This window comes from Erpetoichthys calabaricus, chromosome 1, assembly GCF_900747795.2.
Source record: "Erpetoichthys calabaricus chromosome 1, fErpCal1.3, whole genome shotgun sequence".
NCBI classification, from domain to species: domain Eukaryota; kingdom Metazoa; phylum Chordata; class Cladistia; order Polypteriformes; family Polypteridae; genus Erpetoichthys; species Erpetoichthys calabaricus.
In genome coordinates, this window is record NC_041394.2 from 346,070,643 (window position 1) to 346,088,998 (window position 18,356).

An 18,356-nucleotide genomic window follows, 5' to 3' on the forward strand; every position below is an offset into this window, starting at 1 on the left:
GTAACATTTCTCAGACAGCCTTCTTCCATCTCCAAAACATTTCTAGACTTTGTCCTGTTCTTATGCAACACAGTACTGAAGTATTGGTTAATGCCCGAGTCACCTCAAGTATAGATTACTGTAATGCTATTCTATCTGGCATCCCACAAAAACGTATCCATCGCTTACAAATTCTTCAAAATTCAGCTCCCAGGATAATAACCTGCTGTTCTAAATCCACTGAACATATTACACCTCTTCTCTCTCTCTCAACTTCACTGGCTCCCTGTTAACTACAGAAAACTAAATACTGCTCTGAACATTTAACAGACTTGCACTCCTCTCGCTCACTCAGACCCTCATCTGTAGCTCGACTTTCTGTACCACACATCAAACTGTTCTCTGGGAGCTCAAGCGTCTCTCCTCAACTCTGGAATCCTCTTCCCTCTCATATACGTCAGCTCTATTCAATAACACATTTTAAAACTGCCCTCAAAACTTATCTTTTCAAACTGGCATACCAATTGTGAATTTTGCACTTTTACTGTCAGTTATCTTTGCTTGTTTGTTAGCTAATTATTGCTCTTTGATTTATCATTCTCGTTTTAATTTTACTAATGTTGTTCAATTTTATTGTATGGTGACCTTGAGTGCTAAGAAAGGCACATATTAAATATTATTAATTATTGAGACGAAAACTTGACTTGAAGTCTGAAAGTCAAAGACTGCAACTGGCAGTCTGGTCTTTCTTTTAACAGTGAAATGATGCACTCAATGACAAAAATAAACAATTTTATTGTATACAAATTGATTTAATTTCTGAAAACGTTTCACTCATTCCTCTCTCAATCTCTCTGTCGCACACAATGTGGTTATTTAAATATATACAGGATAGGATCTAAAATCCTTGAAACAGAACTGTCTTACATAGCTTTTTCCGTGTGTTGCCACTCTAATTTGAAAGTATTCAGTCTGGCAATATGGTGCAGCCTTAGTTTGTGGAAGACAGACACAACTAAGGACTTGAGCATAAAATGATGGTTGTCAATTTCAAACTGTGTTTCCTCAATGTGCTCCTTGAGAAAAAACACATCAGAACCAATTTCAGCCTGAACAAACTGATCCAGGATACACTGACAGCTTGCTCTAATGTCGACTGTCGGATAACACGCTCAGCTACTTTGACCACCTTGACTGTACCCTCAGAAGGAATCATCAAACCTCCTTTGTTTTTTTAATGTGAGCAAGTAGTAGCTTTGATCATATGATGCCGGTACAGCATCTGTTACCAAACTAGCTCTGCACACATCACAGGACAGCTTTCTCAAAATCCCGTCTAAGGGCTACCTCCCACTGCTTTATGAGGTGAATTTCTTTGGGAAACTCTCAAAGTTTGAGAAATGTTAACAGCTGACAACAATCTACATAGTTAGTGACTAAATACTTTTAGCAAAACGTTGTTTGGAGGCTCACTTGAGCACATAAATGCATAGCTTTGCTATCTTTTCCTGTCATTGCTAAAGTTAAGATTATAAAACAACAACAACATTTATTTATATAGCACATTTTCATACAAAAAGTAGCTCAAAGTGCTTTACATAATGAAGAAAAGAAGAATAAAAGACAAATAAGAAATTAAAATAAGACAACATTAGTTAACATAGAAAGGAGTAAGGTCCGATGGCCAGGGTGGACAGAAAAAACAAAAAAAAACTCCAGAAGGCTGGAGAAAAAAATAAAATCTGTAGGGGTTCCAGGCCACAAGACCGCCCAGTCCCCTCTGGGCAGTCTACAATACTCTACAATGTCTTCCTCCTCGGAAACCTGCTCATCTGTATCACTATGCTGTTCTGTGTCCTCTGCCTCATTTTCATTAAAGATATGATCCAGAGCTTGGCTTACTGTAAATCTTCTTCTCATTTTTGACTGCTGCAAACAGGAGATGTGTACTCTGCAAGTCACCAACGCTAAACTAAATTTGTCTTATGCAAGCCTTCCATGTCTGAACAGGTCTGTCTGTGTTTGTTTGTTTTGTTTGTTCAGGTAAGGAGACACACAGGCAAAGAGAGAAGATCCTCAAAGTGGGTTTAGGATTTTGGTTTTGACCCTAACTATTGTTTTATAACCTTAAATTAGAACTGGGTCAAAACTGACCCTTCCAACACAAAGGGAATCATTTTCACCAGAGCATTTTATATTTTAGTACAATTGTTTTTTTTTGTATGACTGTTTCTCCTATTATAGCTTCTTTACACTGGCTGCCTGTCAGTTTTCAAATCGATTTTAAAATCTTGCTGCTAGTTTTTAAATCTTTACATGGGCTTGCTCCTGCCTGTTCATCTGAACTGCATGTTTTACATCAGCCATCTAGAATGCTTAGATCTTCTGGGCAGCCGTCTCTGGTTGTCCCTCATACCAAGTGTAAAACCAAGGGGGACAGGGCTTTTGCAGCTGCTGCGCCTCGCCTGTTGAACTCTTTACCTCATCATATAAAGGAGTAGTCTACAATTGAACTGTTCAAAACAAGACTCATTTCTATTCACTTGCTTTCCGTGACCTTCAGTAATACTGATGGTATTCCTCTTTGTGATTATATAACATTACTTCTATTTTTGATGTATTTTATTTTACACTCATTTTATTTCTATTTACGTTTTATATTAATTTTTTGTTTTTCTTTTATTCTATTATTGTAAAGCACTTTGGCCACAGCATTACTGTTTTTTTAAATGTGCTATATAAATAAATTGACTCCCTACTTCTGAGGTCCCGCCTCTTCTCTCTAGGATTAGCGCCAATTATTCGCTGCCGCTAGCTAACTATAAAACGTTGCGCAATAAGAAGTTGCAAAATCAACCGGAATGTTCAAGCAAATTATTGAAAAAAAAGATCTAAATCCATTAAGTAGTTCTATCGTTCGCTAGCTTAGCTTAAGTAAGGAACTCCCCGAGTCTGCCTTGTGAGTGGGGATGGCCCTGTCCACCTCCTCACGGGACGCTCCGTCTCTCTCGGATAAGCAAATAAATCGATACCACTAGCAAACTGATAATTAGCGCAATGACAGATGTCACAAAAACATCCAGAATTTTCAAGCAAATTATAGATAAAAAACCTGATCTAAATCTGTTACAGTAAGTATTAGTGAAGACAGTTGAGGAGTCCACCCAGAATCACACCTGAATAAAAAAAAAGGAGCACATGCCTATGTCGACATGTACGCACAGAATAAACACTTCACAGGGCACAACTATGGAGCCGAAACAGAGGAGCAAACAGGAAGAATGGCGGAGGGGCGACGGATTAGGAATAAAAACCCTAAGGCTGTGGGTTCAAACGCATCTACGGACACTGGGGGACCTTGAGCGGGTCGCTTCACCTAACTATGTTCCAAAAGGTGTTAATAAAAACACAAAACGTAACCTATTATATCTCAAATGTTGTAAGCTGCCTTCGAATTTCCCCATGGGAGAAATAACCCATATCTAAAATAATCTAACAAAGGTGTCAGACAAGTAACGAAATGAAAAACGATAAACAGACCGAAACAAAACACGGACTCTCCGGCCCGTTGGTAAGAATCCCCACCCCATAACGTCGACAAAGAAAAAAGTCTTTTTACCTCGAGTGGCAGAATATTCAACAGGCTGCAGAGACACTGTAGGATCTCCAAATGACTAAAATAACATAGAAAAAGTATGGAAACTTTAAAAAACCGATAGCCAAAGAGACTACGACAAATGAAAGACGTGATTTTGTTCTGAAAGACACTTTCGATTTCACAGAAAGTTTCCTACTGATAGGCCGCTCGATATTGAGGTTTCGACTGCTTCGAGGCTTGTTTCAAATGCGCCCGTCACGTGATTTCGAGGCACGCTAGCGTAATGACGTAATTGATATCCGCGCAGTCAGCAGTCGATTTGGCTCTGTCGCTACCCGATCTGCGTGCCTACCAGATTTGCGCACGCAGGCGTTGTCGCTACCCGATCTGCGTGCCTACCAGATTTGCGCGCGCAGGCGTATTGAAAGCCTAGCATGCCGTAAAGTGTTCACGCATGCGTTAAACAGATTGGGCAGCACCGTAAAGTGAGCGATGACGTTTTCGTTCAATACGTATGCAATAACACACTCCGCATGCGCTTAATAATAAAAAAAAATATATACTAAACATTTCGCTTTTCGGCACGGATCGCTCTCAACTGCGCATGTCGATACACAACGGGCAGTACAGTATTTTCGTTGAAATGCCGTAGTAGTTGACCATAATGATAATATTATTAAATATTCATTGTACGTTCTGTTTTCAGGGCTGAATTAAGCGTGTCGTACTCCTCGTTATAAACGTTAATTGTTTATCACTGAGATCGCTTCGTTTAGTTTACATAGCATTTCTTTTTTCAGTTCCCATTGTACAAAGAAGTATTTAACCATTGCATATGTTATTATAGTCTACATATAAAAAATTAATTACAGTTTTAAAAATAGATGTATTCAAGTACTTTATTGTCATTGAGTAACGCAACGAAATTACTCGTGTCAACTTCACGTTGCATTTAAATTCCAATGTGAAATAGTTCAGATATATAACAATGCAATAAATAAAGTATGAACTAAAAACTAAGTAATCATACAAAATATGTTCAAAATATTGGCAAGATGCCATATAAAATGTTAAAAGTAACCAGGATGGTTTATTATTGCATAAATGCACAGCAGTACAGATTACACATTACCTACATTAATTGTACATGATCAATGAAAACGATTTCAGATTGAGGAGATATACGAGTTCAATAAGTTTATTGCAGTTGGAAAAAAGTTTTTTTTTGTCTATTTGTAGCATACAGATTGATAATAATAATTCTTTGCATTTATATATCTGAAATGCCTGCCAGATTGGAGAAGCTCAGACAAGTTCTGTCCAAGATGAGTGTTCTCCTTGATGATGTTTTTAGCCCTTCTTACACAGGGAATCTTGTATCGATGATCAAGTGATGGCAGTTCAGTTCCATTGAACGTCTTGTGATGTTTTTATAATCCACTACTGGGTTTTTTTGGTGGGTTTGGTGCAGCTGTTGTACCAGGCTTTCATGCAGTTAGTCAAAATAAGTGTGCATATATGTAAAAATGAACTGTTGATGCACTTTTCATCCCTGGAAAAACTCTTTAAAAATAACTTTACATATTATTATTAATGAAATACACATGTCATAGGGCATCATGGTTTACAAAACTTTGTTACGGTGATACTAGTGGATTGCATAAACAGTCTTTTTCAAGAAAAAGAAATCTTCATTTCATGTCTAACCCACATAAAGCACAACCCCAGCACCATCTTCTGTGATACTATTGCTCGTCTTGTACTCAAATTTAAATGGCTTTTATTCACCCATATAGTGTCTTAAATGTGAGTTAATAACTAAATAATGAAAAAGGAAATACACTTTTCATGCAAATTTTATTGAATGTTATGAGAACAACAAAAGTGAACAACGTGAGAACAATGCACCTAAAAAAAACATGTCAAATGTACAAAAAAAAAAAAAATGTAAAAAAATCACCACATAGCTTTAACATATTTTACCCAGAGCACAGAAAATTTAAAGTTACATTTTTTTGCTATTTTGATCATTAAAATTATTCCACAAATAACTTCTCTAACATATTTTAATACTAATAAAGCCCAAACTGCTAAACTGCTTAACAAATATATATAACTTTGTGAAAACGAAAATATATATATACACAATTAAAAAGTACACAACAGAAAAATTGAAAGGTCCTACTCCTTAAATATATCTGATGGTCAGATGGCCCTGTTGAAGAACACAAAAAGGTCAAGTTGGTCAGGATGTTTGACAAAACAACGTCTCAGGGTCACAAGGTCACAGCCTCCCCAGGCCCCTGTGGACATTCTCACCAAGCACACTGTTGTAGTGTTAATCCAATTGCAGCTCCATTTCAAGAGGGTCTTCAGAAATCTTCTCTCTTCAGCACCACAGTCAGTTGCACAAGACTTGACCAGGGTGCAGGGCAAAGGGCATCACTGGACAAAAAAAAGAAAACGGCAAAAAAAAACAATGGTTATTATCTGGTGTAAATCTTTCAAAGTGTATGCAGTTCCATTCATAAAGCAGAAGTAAATCGTAAACTGATAGAAGTGGGAATTAAGCAGAGGTGAAGTTTAAAAATGGAGTTTTAAAAGTATTTTGAAAGGTTTTTCATTTATAGCCGGCATTCTATATTTTTGGTATACATGTGCAAGCTGCTTCACCAGTTCTTTCATAAGCAAATTAGTGGTTGTGGATTAAAGATTACACTAAGGAGAGACAGTACCAAATACAGGAAGGGACTAAATTGTTCAGAGCTTTTTATGTAATGAATAGTATAGTACTTTAAAATCAATTATGAAGGAGACAGCCATCCAGTTTATTAAAGCTAAGATCAAGTAAATGAGCTTGGAATATGGAGAAAAACAAAATGTAAACAAAGCAAGATACATTACCCCAGAATACTTGGCAATGACGCAGTAGATTCAGACCCAAGACTCAAATGAAGGATTCTGGAAGCACTGGGCAGTAGCACCATCTTCTATTCCAACAGATATCACAGCATTCCCTCCTTCTTTAATTGCTGCCCTATCTTTCAGTTAAATTCTTCCATTTCACTAAGGCAAGTAAAATATAAAAATAATAAACAAGAAATATTTAAATGCTTACTTCAAACATTCATAGACTTGACTTTTACCTGATACTGTATTCTGGGCCACCAAGAAATAAGTCTTCTGCCTCCTGTCCAGATACACCCTGTTGAGCAGCCAGGGCATGGATGATGGACTATCCAAAATTAAGAAAGAACAGAATACAAAAGTTGCTTGCATGTAACTGAAATATGACCACATCACATTATAAGTGAAGGCATACACTAATTACCCAGTAACAAAGCATAATACCCCTAAGAATGTGTGCTTTATTTTGCAAATGAATCAGTCTGGTTTTGTTTCTATTGAAACTCATACAATGAGAAAAACACAACAGTTACTGGGATTGCGAGGATTCACACACAGACTAAGAGATTGTGGTCTAATGTTGGGAGTTGCATAAGAAAAAACATATTTTAACATTCGTTAGTGGATACCAATTTACTTCTCTCTTTAAAAGAATTGTAAAATTTAGACACCTGATCTGAGATACATCTAGGCAGTTCAGTTTTTCATATTCCCAAAAAGAGAAAACCTACTAATCCATTAATCAAGTATAAATCAGTAAATAACAGGAAAGTCCACCTGAGCAGTTTTTTTAATAACACAATTTATTAAAAGTTTTGCATATTTCAAAATATTCATGTGCGTTCATTGAAATCAACAGCCTATTTAAAATGGTAAATTTTGCAATATTCCAATTATTAAACAAAACGTCAGATAATCCTAAATATATCTAGATTATATTACAGTATATACTGTATTCTCAAAAATTGAAAAGCATTCAATAAACATTACATACAGTACCTTTAATCATAAAATTCACGGACACACGTCGTATTTCACTTCGCTCTCTGACCGTTAAATTGTTGCTAAATTCTTCCCGTAAAAGATATTCTTTCAAGTCGTTGTAAAATTGAAAAGTCTTCATTTTTTCAAGAAGTGAAAAATATTCTTCTGCCAGGAAAAAAATTCAATATGCTCCTATTCTTTACAGCGTTCTTCTTTGTCCTTCTCACTCGAATGGCGGAAGTTCTATTTGTTAATGCAGACCGACAAATTAAAATCCCATGGTAACCTTATTTCTCGTGTGTCGTAAAACATTCGACATGCGCAGAACAAATCGGGCAGTGTCATGAAATGAATTTTAATTAAGCAGAGAGCGCGTGCACGAGACAAATCGGATGGGGACTCGTGTCGCAAAGTAAAAAAAACGCAGATCGTGCAAGGTCGTAAAGTTAAGCTCTGCGCATGCGTGCGCATGCGCGCGCAAATCTGGTAGGCACCGCAGATCGGGTAGCGACAGGCTCCTCCGAGCAAGTAGATATTGCTGCAGACCGGAGTAAAATGGGCGTGAATATCATTTTCGACTTCAGCCAATCATATATTAAATTTGTGAACGTTAGGCACTGATCAGCCAATCGAAAATCTAAACATCGCAGTCAATCACCTTTTTATTTAACAAATCGCCAATCGGTGTTATTTGTCATTCATGCTCCACTTTAGCCAATTGCCTTATGGATACGTAAAAAGAAAAAAGGTGGACAGTTAAGATAAAGTGACTGTAAGAGACGGAGTGTATATTCGTAAAATACATCTGCGACGGTAGTCTACTAGTGCCAATATCTTACATTATAGCACTCTGTCGAGTGCATTATTAAGACTGCAGTGTATTTTTACCACCGTCATTTAGGATTAGCGGCTCTGAAAAAATAATGATAATAAAAGTTTGGATATGAGATATTTATCGTTACTAAACAACGTCTGAAGAAAATTTAAATGAACTGTAGCAAAGGACCACTGTATCTCTAGTATGTTCAGGACTTCTAGTGTTCGCTCCGGAGTGTCGATCAGTACACTGGCAAATGATGCAGAGTATTCCACACAGTAGCTTAGTTTGAAATTGAACTTATTTATTTGGAGATATACACCTGCATTCGAATAGGTATAGGTGTATTTGTATGTGTGGTCTACAATAAAAAGAGAATACAGTAATCCCTCCTCCATCGCGGGGGTTGCGTTCCAGAGCCACCCGCGAAATAAGAAAATCCGCGAAGTAGAAACCATATGTTTATATGGTTATTTTTATATTGTCATGCTTGGGTCACAGATTTGCGCAGAAACACAGGAGGTTGTAGAGAGACAGGAACGTTATTCAAACACTGCAAACAAACATTTGTCTCTTTTTCAAAAGTTTAAACTGTGCTCCATGACAAGACAGAGATGACAGTTCAGTCTCACAATTAAAAGAATGCAAACATATCTTCCTCTTCAAAGGAGCAAACAAATCAATAGAGCTGTTTGGCTTTTAAGTATGCGAAGCACCGCGGCACAAAGCTGTTGAAGGCGGCAGCTCACACCCCCTCCGTCAGGAGCAGAGAGAGAGAGAGAGAGATAGAGAGAGACAGAGTTTGTTTTTCAATCAAAAATCAATACGTGCCCTTCGAGCTTTTAAGTATGCGAAGCACCGTGCAGCATGTTGTTTCAGGAAGCAGCTGCAGCTGCACAAAAGATAGCAACGTGAAGATAATCTTTCAGCATTTTTAGACGAGCGTCCGTATCGTCTAGGTCAGGGGTAGGCAACGTCGGTCCTGGTGAGCCGCAGTGGCTACAGGTTTTCATTCCAACCCAATTGCTTAATTAGAAACCAATCATTGCCAATCTCAGACCTTATTTAATTTTATGGCTTGTTAGTCTGTGCAATGTAAGGCTCTTATATTGTAGATTTTTTTCCTTTCCAAGGATATCATCCAAATGATTTAAAGCCTAAAACAGATCATTTTCAGTCTGTCAGTGTTTTATTAAATCAAACAGTGCATGACGAACACACAAAGATGTAATTGGAAAAAAGCTAGCTGGAGAACTGCTGGTTGCTTTGTCTTTTACATCTTATTGCTAATAAGGAGCAATTAAAACACTGAATGCAGCAGTTTAAGATTGAAATAAGCAATTAAGGTTGGAGAACCTTAACAAGCGAGACCACTAAAATGAAGCATTAAAATGTCACTTAAGCAATATGTGCTTCATCAGCAATAATTGAGTTCTCGTTAAGGAACTGGGTTGGAACAAAAACCTGCACATACTGCGGCTCACCAGGACCGACGTTGCCTACCCCTGGTCTAGGTGTGCGAACAGCCCCCCTGCTCATACCCCCCTACGTCAGCGCAAGAGAGAGAGAGAGAGAGAGAAAGTAAGTTGGGTAGCTTCTCAGCCATCTGCCAATAGCGTCCCTTGTATGAAATCAACTGGGCAAACCAACTGAGGAAGCATGTACCAGAAATTAAAAGACCCATTGTCCGCAAAAACCCGTGAAGCAGCGAAAAATCCGCGATATACATATAAAATCCGCGATGGAGTGAAGCCGCGAAAGGCGAAGCGCGATATAGCGAGGGATTACTGTACATAAAACTTATTGATAAAGTACCCAAAGTCCACTAGATGGCAGTATTACTGAAATTACGCACTAGCTTACCGGCAGTATAGAATCCAAATCATTAACGTAATCAGTACATTTAAACGACTTTACATCGGCATATATTTGATGATCTTAAAGAGGTATTTAAGGGCGGAGTGGTGGCTCTGAGGCTAAGGATCTGCGCTGGTATCCCGAAGGTTGCCGGTTCGAATCCCCGTCAGTGCCAAAAGAGATCCTACTCTGCTGGGCCCTTGAGCAAGGCCCTTAACCTGTAATTGCTCCAGGTGGCGCTGTACAATGGCTGACCCTGCGCTCTGACCCCAAGGGGTATGCGAAAAAAACTAACAAACACTGTTGTAAGTCGCTCTGGATAAGAGCGTCTGCTAAATGATGTAAATGTAAAACATAAAAGGCAAATGGACCCACCTCTGGTCATCAACGCACTCTTATCTTAACTCGGTACACTGCTGATTCTTACTTATAACAAATAAATGTTTCTTTATGCGGAATTGACTATTGTGACACTCATGCACCTTCTTCACTGTTTTAACATCCCATAATAGACACTCTCATGCATGCTGGGAGGTGCACCCTTAAATGTAATCCGTGTCTCTTTATAATTGATATCTCTGTAACATGAACATAATACAGATTTGTGTCCGCCTAATTTTAATGGATTGACGTGTATTTAACTGTGGGCTCTACTTGATTGAATCAGTCAGATTAAAACAAATGTTTGACTGTTGTTGTTTACTCGAATGTCCAAATGAAATAGTCGCCTACATTTAACAAGTCAGCTTAAAGATGGGCTATAAACGTATTACAGTTTTAAATGTTGAATAAACTGTAAGAGCTAAACCTTTACTTCTATAATATACAGTGCCAGATTAACCAATAGGCACATGTAGCATATGCTACTGGCCCCGCAATTTCGGGGGCCCCCAAATGGTGGACCCAATATTTAATGAAAAAGTGTAGCATTGAAAAACTGGTCTTTAAAAATATTATCTTTACGTTTTTAAACTGTAAATTTCTTACACAACAAAACTTTAGGGGCCCAACACATAAAATTCACATAAATATTATAAGATTCTTATTATAATCGAGAGTAAAATAATTATTTAGTCCGGTTTGAACTGTTCAGAATCTAAACTTCAGATGATGCAGACCAAAAGGGCCCCCAAATTTGAAATGTGCTACGGGCCCCCAAAGCTCTTAATCCGGCCCTGATAATATACAACCCTAAAATGTGTTTTATTACTTTCATTACTATTTATCCACGTTTATTTATTTTTGTATTCCTAATATTCCATTGTCCCCCGTCTGCCCGCAGATCAGCCTCTGTTCTTTGTTTGCTGATGTCTGTTAAATATTCTGTGGTCTGTTCTCATCATACCAGCAGCTCTAGTGAGTTTCTTGCTTGTGGATCTCGTAGTCAAGTTTGTTTTTTTAACTGTTTTATGATTACAGAATATTACAAATCACATACTTGACACTCTCACGTTCAGGTATCAGGGAATAGACAACGTTAAGAAAGCTGGTAATAAAATTGTGACTTTAAAGAATCCATTGGCTGTCTCTACATGTTATCAATGTTAAATGTAAGAAACACAGTTATCATAATGCTAATAGTAAACTTTCAATTATTATTTTTATAATGAAGTTTACTATGTTAAACGATCTGTGAAGAGCAAATATTATGCCTTTAAAAGAGTAATCATTTTGCAGTTTTTGTGACTGTGCACCTGTTAATCAGGGTATTCAATTATTTGACTTAATTGAATCTTTATTACTATTTGGATTTTAAATACCTCTTTAAGATCAAATATATGTTTATTATAGTACATATTACTTATGCAAAAGAGCGGCACGGTGGCGCAGTGGGTAGCGCTACTGCCACGCAGTTGGGAGACCTGGGGACCTGGGTTCACTTCCCGGGTCCTCCCTGCGTGGAGTTTGCATGTTCTCCCCGTGTCTGCGTGGGTTTCCTCCGGGCGCTCCAGTTTCCTCCCACAGTCCAAAGACATGCAGGTTAGGTGGATTGGCGATTCTAAATTGGCCCTAGTGTGTGCTTGGTGTGTGGGTGTGTTTGTGTGTGTCCTGCGGTGGGTTGACACTGTGCCCGGGATTGGTTCCTGCCTTGTGCCCTGTGTTGGCTGGGATTGTCTCCAGCAGACCCCCGTGACCCTGTGTTTGGATTCAGCGGGTTGGAAAATGGATGGATGGACTTATGCAAAAGTGACATTTAGAGATTAAAACTTGACAGATGTTTGTTTGTAGTTCATATCTCATTTATCCTCCATTTGACTCCATCAGGTCCTAGTGGTGTGCTGAACACATCAGCCTGTATTTAGTGTCTCTGAGACTGGAGGAGGTCAGAAGTCCAACTGTACAGCAGGCACTGATGTGCTTCAGCATCACGACTGGTAACAAGATAGAGATGGCAGATAGTTCAGCTGGACATCATCCTATATGACTACCCAAGCAAACAGCATATTAAGAGCACACAGAGTCTGTTTACTCCAGTATGGCCCTGACATAACAACCTGTACAGCTGTAAATGACTCCATTTTACTGGTCATATTAGCACACAATACACTGAGTCTGTCTAATCTTAACCATTAAATAATTAAATCTGAAAAGCTGGAAATTAATTTTAATAGTAATAATAATAATTCATTAAATTTTGGCAATGATATTTCTGGTAAGGCATTTTTTTTTCTTGTTTTGTCATAGGTTTATACTGAAAAACTGGTTTACATCAATGTAGTTTTATATATACAGTATATACTGCTCAAAAAAAGTAAAGGAGCCCTTTTTAATGAGAGTATAGTAGCAAGTCAATGAAACTTCTGGACTATTGATCTGGTCAGTTAAGTAGCAGAGGGGCTTGTGCATCAGTTTCAGCTGCTTTGGTGCACTAGAGGGGCAACACTGAGATGACCCCCAAAACAGAAATGAATGGTTTAACAGGTGGAGGGAAGCCACTGACATTTTTCAATCCTCATCTGTTTTGTCACTCGTTTTGCATTTGGCTATGGTCAGTGTCAGTACTGGTGGCAAGAGGTCATACCTGGACCCTACAGAGCTGGCACAGGTAGTCCAACTTCTCCAGGATGGTACATCAATACCATGTGCCATTGTCAGAAGGTTTGCTGCGTCTCCCAGCACAGTCTCAAGGGCATGGAGGAGATTCCGCAGGCAGTTCATTTAGGAGAGCTGGACAGGGCCCCTCATAGAAGGTCCTTAACCCATCAGCAGGACCCACCAGTATCTGCTCATCTGGGCAAGGAGGACCAGGATGAGCACTGCCAGAGACTACAAAATGACCTCCAGCAGGTAGACCACTAGTGTGAATGTCTTTGACCAAATAATCAGATACAGACTTCATGAGGGTGGCCTGAGGGCCCAATGTCCTCTAATGTGCACCGTGCAGCTCGATTGGCATTTGCCATAGAGTACCAGAATTGGCAGGTCCACCACTGGCACCCTGTGCTTTTCACAGATGAGAAAAGGTTCACCCTGAGCACATGTGACAGACGTGAAAGGGTCTGGAGAACGTTATGCTGCCTGTGACATCGTTCAGCATGACTGGTTTGGTGGTGGGTCAGTGATGGTATATCTGGGGGAGCATATCCACGGAGGGGCGCACAGACCTCTACAGGCTAGACAATGGAACCTTGACTACTGTTACATATCGGGATAAAATCCTTGAACCCATTGTCAGACCCTATGCTAGTTCCTCCTGGTGCACGACAATGCCCGTCCAGGAGCTCAGTGATGCCCTGGTCCATGTCTGGAGGAGATCCCCCAGGACACCATCCGTTGTCTCATTAGGATGTTGCCAGGCGGGGGGAAGGGCGGGGGGGGGGGGGGGGGGGGGGGATGGCAACATACAAACTACTGAGTACAATTTGGAGTTGCTGCAATGAAATTTTGGCAAAATGGAGTCGCCTGCCTGCCTGCTGCATCATTCTTTGTCTTTGATTTTCAGGTTGTCTTTGAATTCAGCCCTCTCTCTGTTGGTTGATCATTTTCATTTCTATCCTTTCGTTCCTAACACATCACCATATCAGTTCAAAGCAGTAGAGATAGCCAGCAGGATGTTTTTCCTAATGAGATCTGATGTTCCATTAATTCTTTTGAGCAGTTCATATATATATATATATATATATATATATATATATATATAATATATATATATATATATATATATATATATATATATACACATAAACACTGACACACACTTAATGTCAAGACCTTAGAATAACGAGGTTCTGGCTCTAGCAAAGGTTTTGACTTTCCGTTTATCAGGAGTATTCAATCCTTTTCCTTTAATTGTGTTCCTTTATATACAAGCTGCATTTTCAGTTAAAGACATTGCAGGTTTTATTGAAAAGTAGCAAAATACCCGCACTTCGCAGCGGCGAAGTACTGCTTTAAAATTTTAAATAATAAACTGAGGGAAAATGTACCAATAACTATTTGTTAAGGATCTCTTTGTATACCACATTGTCAGTTCGCCCCTCTGGTTGTAATATGACCAAGCTGTGCGCTGAGCTTACTCTTGAGCATGCAACGTATAGTTGGCCATGTGAAAAGCAATCTTGCCTCAAATCAATGCCAACCTTTTGTAGGGTCTGTCCATGAGACTTATCAATTGACATTGCGAAGCAGAGCCTTACTGGAAATTGGAGGCATTTGAATTGAAATGTGAGATCAGAGGGTATAACGGGGATGCGAGGAATAAAAACTCTCTCCTCTGAGCCACCGCCAGTAAAAATACTCGCCTCAATTAGGTTCTTTTGCAGACATGTGACCTGAAGTCTCGTGCCATTACAAAGTTTCGGTGGCTGTAAGTTTCTCAGTAACATTATTGGTGCCCCAACCTTCAAAATTAGATTATGCTCAGGAGTGCCTGGAGGATTCAGAGTGTGGACCGAGCTGCAGGCTATGGACGTATATATGTACGTAAGTAGGATTCAGTTAGCGTTGGGAAGCCGCCTACCAAATTTCGTGAAGATGGGTCCATAAATTAGAAAGGTTAACATGGTGGACGTTGTCGACTGTTATGACCGTTACGTGTAGAATTTCGAAATGCAACCTGCTTAACTTTTGTAAGTAAGCTGTAAGGAATGAGCCTGCCAAATTTCAGCCTTCTACCTACACGGGAAGTTGGAGAGTTAGTGATGAGTGAGTCAGTGAGGGCTTTGCCTTTAATTAGTATAGATGTGTATGTATACTGTATATGTGTGTGTGTATGTATGTATATATATATATACAGCTATATATAGCTGTACCCGGCCACGCGTTGTTGTGGCTCAGTCTGGTTAAATGGAAAAGAAAGAAAAGAGAAATCGCACATTTCTAATATGTTTAATTTCACAATGCTTGTGGGTATACAATATTTTTTGTTGTTCCATTGTCTGTGCAGAATGTTAGACTGAATAATATTGTTAAGTTCGTAGACGTCTTTGTTTTTGGCAGCAAGAATAGCTCGTTCACTCAGCCAATCATGATTCTTATAATTGGTTTGAATATTGGGAAATACTTTTTCAACCAATCTTTTGACGTCACTAAATTGCATAAGTTATGAGGCAATGAAATTCGTCCTGAGGTCGGATCAACCGGCACCTCTCCGTTCCCAATTTCCAGATTTCTCCAACCCCGTTATTGACAGTTTGCATTATTTGATCGTAAATGCCTTTTTGCTGAAGCGTTAGCTTAGGAATATTTGATTGTACATACGACAAAAGATCACCTGTGTTGTAATTTTGTTCACAACGCAATTGTACATCGAACGAAGCAGCAGCAAGCAGATCGATTCGGTGATGGCATTCCCAATTGATTGAGAACTTTGTTCGCGATTTCTAAGCACAAATCTTCAATCATTATCACAACTTGGTTGTAGATTTCTGCTGTGAAATCCATGTTTATATTTGAATTTTACTTGCGTATTCGTCGGAAAATATCTTCAGCCATGTGCGATTTATATTTCTCCCATAACTGTGTTGGAGATGAAGGAGAGCAGGCGGTCAATATGATTGCAAACAATGGACGAATTTGATTTGGATGTGACGTGTTCCACGCATCATTAATGTATACATACCAGTGTCGGTCGTTCTCCAATAAATTCAGAGCTTGACATGTACTTCAGAAAGTGGCATGTGTAATGCCTTTGACAATTCTCAATTGCTGAAAAGACGTTGGACTGGGCACATTTACCAACAGCATGTGAACAAAGAAGCATTCATCTTGATTGGGATTGCACGGTGTACAGTCTGCCTATCGTAGTTTCTTTGAATATGCCAGGTTGTCCGTTGACTCGCTCTCCTCGTTTGCGTTGTTCAAATGATTTTCTACTCGCATTCCATGTGTAATACGTAGGCACTTCTAAATACAGCAGTGTTTTCGCAAACGCGTCATTTTGACATAACGTAAAGAAAGCAGTTAACGTTGTAGCCGGTGGATTCAGGGCTATTTGGTGCACATTTGCAGCTGTGAAATAAAGGCATTGTCCATTTTCTAGATGAAATGCTAAGTGAACATCTGGACTTCATTGCTGCTTATGTATCTTCCAGCCTAATACTGTGCGATTTCATCGATATGTATGACCACATTCCTATTACTTCTTTCTGGTTGCACGCCAAAAACTGCCATGTCTCTGCCTTTATTCACATACTTACAGATGTATTTGATCGAAACATTGAAATAGAATCGTAAAATATTTGGTATAGTGCAGGGGTGTGCAAAGCCATTCCTGGAGGGCCGCAGTGGCCGCGGGTTTTTATTCCAACCCAGTTGTTTAATTAGAAAACAATCCTTGCCAATAATTACATTTCATGGCTTTTTAGTGCTTTAACTCTGCTATGTCAAGTCATTCTCAAATCCTAGATTTTTTTTTCCATTCTAAAGATATCCAAATATTTTGAAGTGTAAAACGGATGGGTAATTCTCAATCCTTGACTTTTTTGTCTTCTCTTTCCTTCCAAGTATTTAATTAAACCAAATAGTGCATGATAAATACACACAGGTGTAAAGGGTAACAAGCAAAATGGATAACTGCTGGTTCCTTTTGTCATTTGCATCTTATTGCTAATAAGGAGCAATTAAAAACCAAGAATGCAGCTGTTTAAGACTTAAATAAGCAATAAGGGTTCAAAATCTTAACGAGGGAGATAACTAAAATGAAGCAGAAGTGTTTCTAGAGCAATTAGTGCTTCTTATTAAGCAATTGGGTTGGAACAAAAGCCTGCAGCCACTGCGGCCCTCCAGGAATGACTTTGCACATCCCTGGTATAGTGTGTGTTGCTTTTACGTCCAACAGATGGCGCTGTGTTTTCAAAAAAAGCATGTTTTTACCTGTCACAGGTGTGACATCTATATAATATGTATATTAAAACACGCACGTATTCAAATGCAACGTTGTGTCAAAATTTCAAAGCAATCGGTGAAGAACTTTCGGAGATTTAAGGTTTTGAACAAATGAACATTTACATTTTTATTTATATAGATGTATATTTATATGTATATATATATGGTTTTGGCAGCCAGGCGCTTTTTTTCCAACCTAGAAGATGTCTCTTGAGATCCGTTTAATCGCCTCGTTGATTGCATGTCTCCCAAGGTAGTTTCAATACCCATTTCCTGCACCGATTCATCTCCCCTTTTATGAGTGACTGTGTTAGTGGCCATACTTCGTACAGGTCTTTGAACCCACTGAATACTTGTAACTGGTGTCGCCCGTCGGCTATTTTCGACAGGGAATGGAAGCAATTGTCGAGTAACAAAAATTATTTGTAAGTGATTTCGCATTGAAGAAATAGTAAAAACTTGATCACTTGGGTCAATACCTAAAGAAATACACACAGCAAATGCAATTGAGAATACACCAGAATCTGTATGATTTAATTGTTGCTGTGTGTCTTCATAAACTATGGGAGGTTTGTAAGGAAACAAAGCATGCTGATCTGCTCCCATTTCATCTTACAGTACTCTACGATCCGGAACTGATCTGATGTTCATACTAACCTGGCTTATGGCTCCGGGGCGATCACGCCTGAAATTACCAAGCGTTGCTGTTTATGTAGGCGACTATTTCAATTGATCATTCGAGTAAACAATAACTAACTTAATCAAGTAGAGCCCACACTTAAGTCTATGTCAATCCATTAAAATTAGGTGGACACAAATTTGTATTCATATGTTCATTGATATTTTCTTCAGATGTTGTTTAGTAGGCGGTGCAGTGGTAGCGCTGCT

General features: G+C 38.9%; 1 protein-coding gene and 1 long non-coding RNA gene across 2 annotated transcripts in view; both read right to left on the reverse strand.

Moving 5' to 3' along the window:
* The window catches only part of LOC114668567 (zinc finger protein 883-like), a 249,222-nt gene that overhangs the window by 21,749 nt on the left and 209,117 nt on the right, over window positions 1-18,356 (reverse strand).
* On the reverse strand, window positions 5,543-8,011 carry LOC114669356 (uncharacterized). The gene is made up of 3 exons (XR_007935085.1): window positions 7,484-8,011; window positions 6,724-6,812; window positions 5,543-6,022 (listed from the first exon to the last, which is right to left on the reverse strand). It is a non-coding gene; the product is annotated as an uncharacterized LOC114669356 (long non-coding RNA).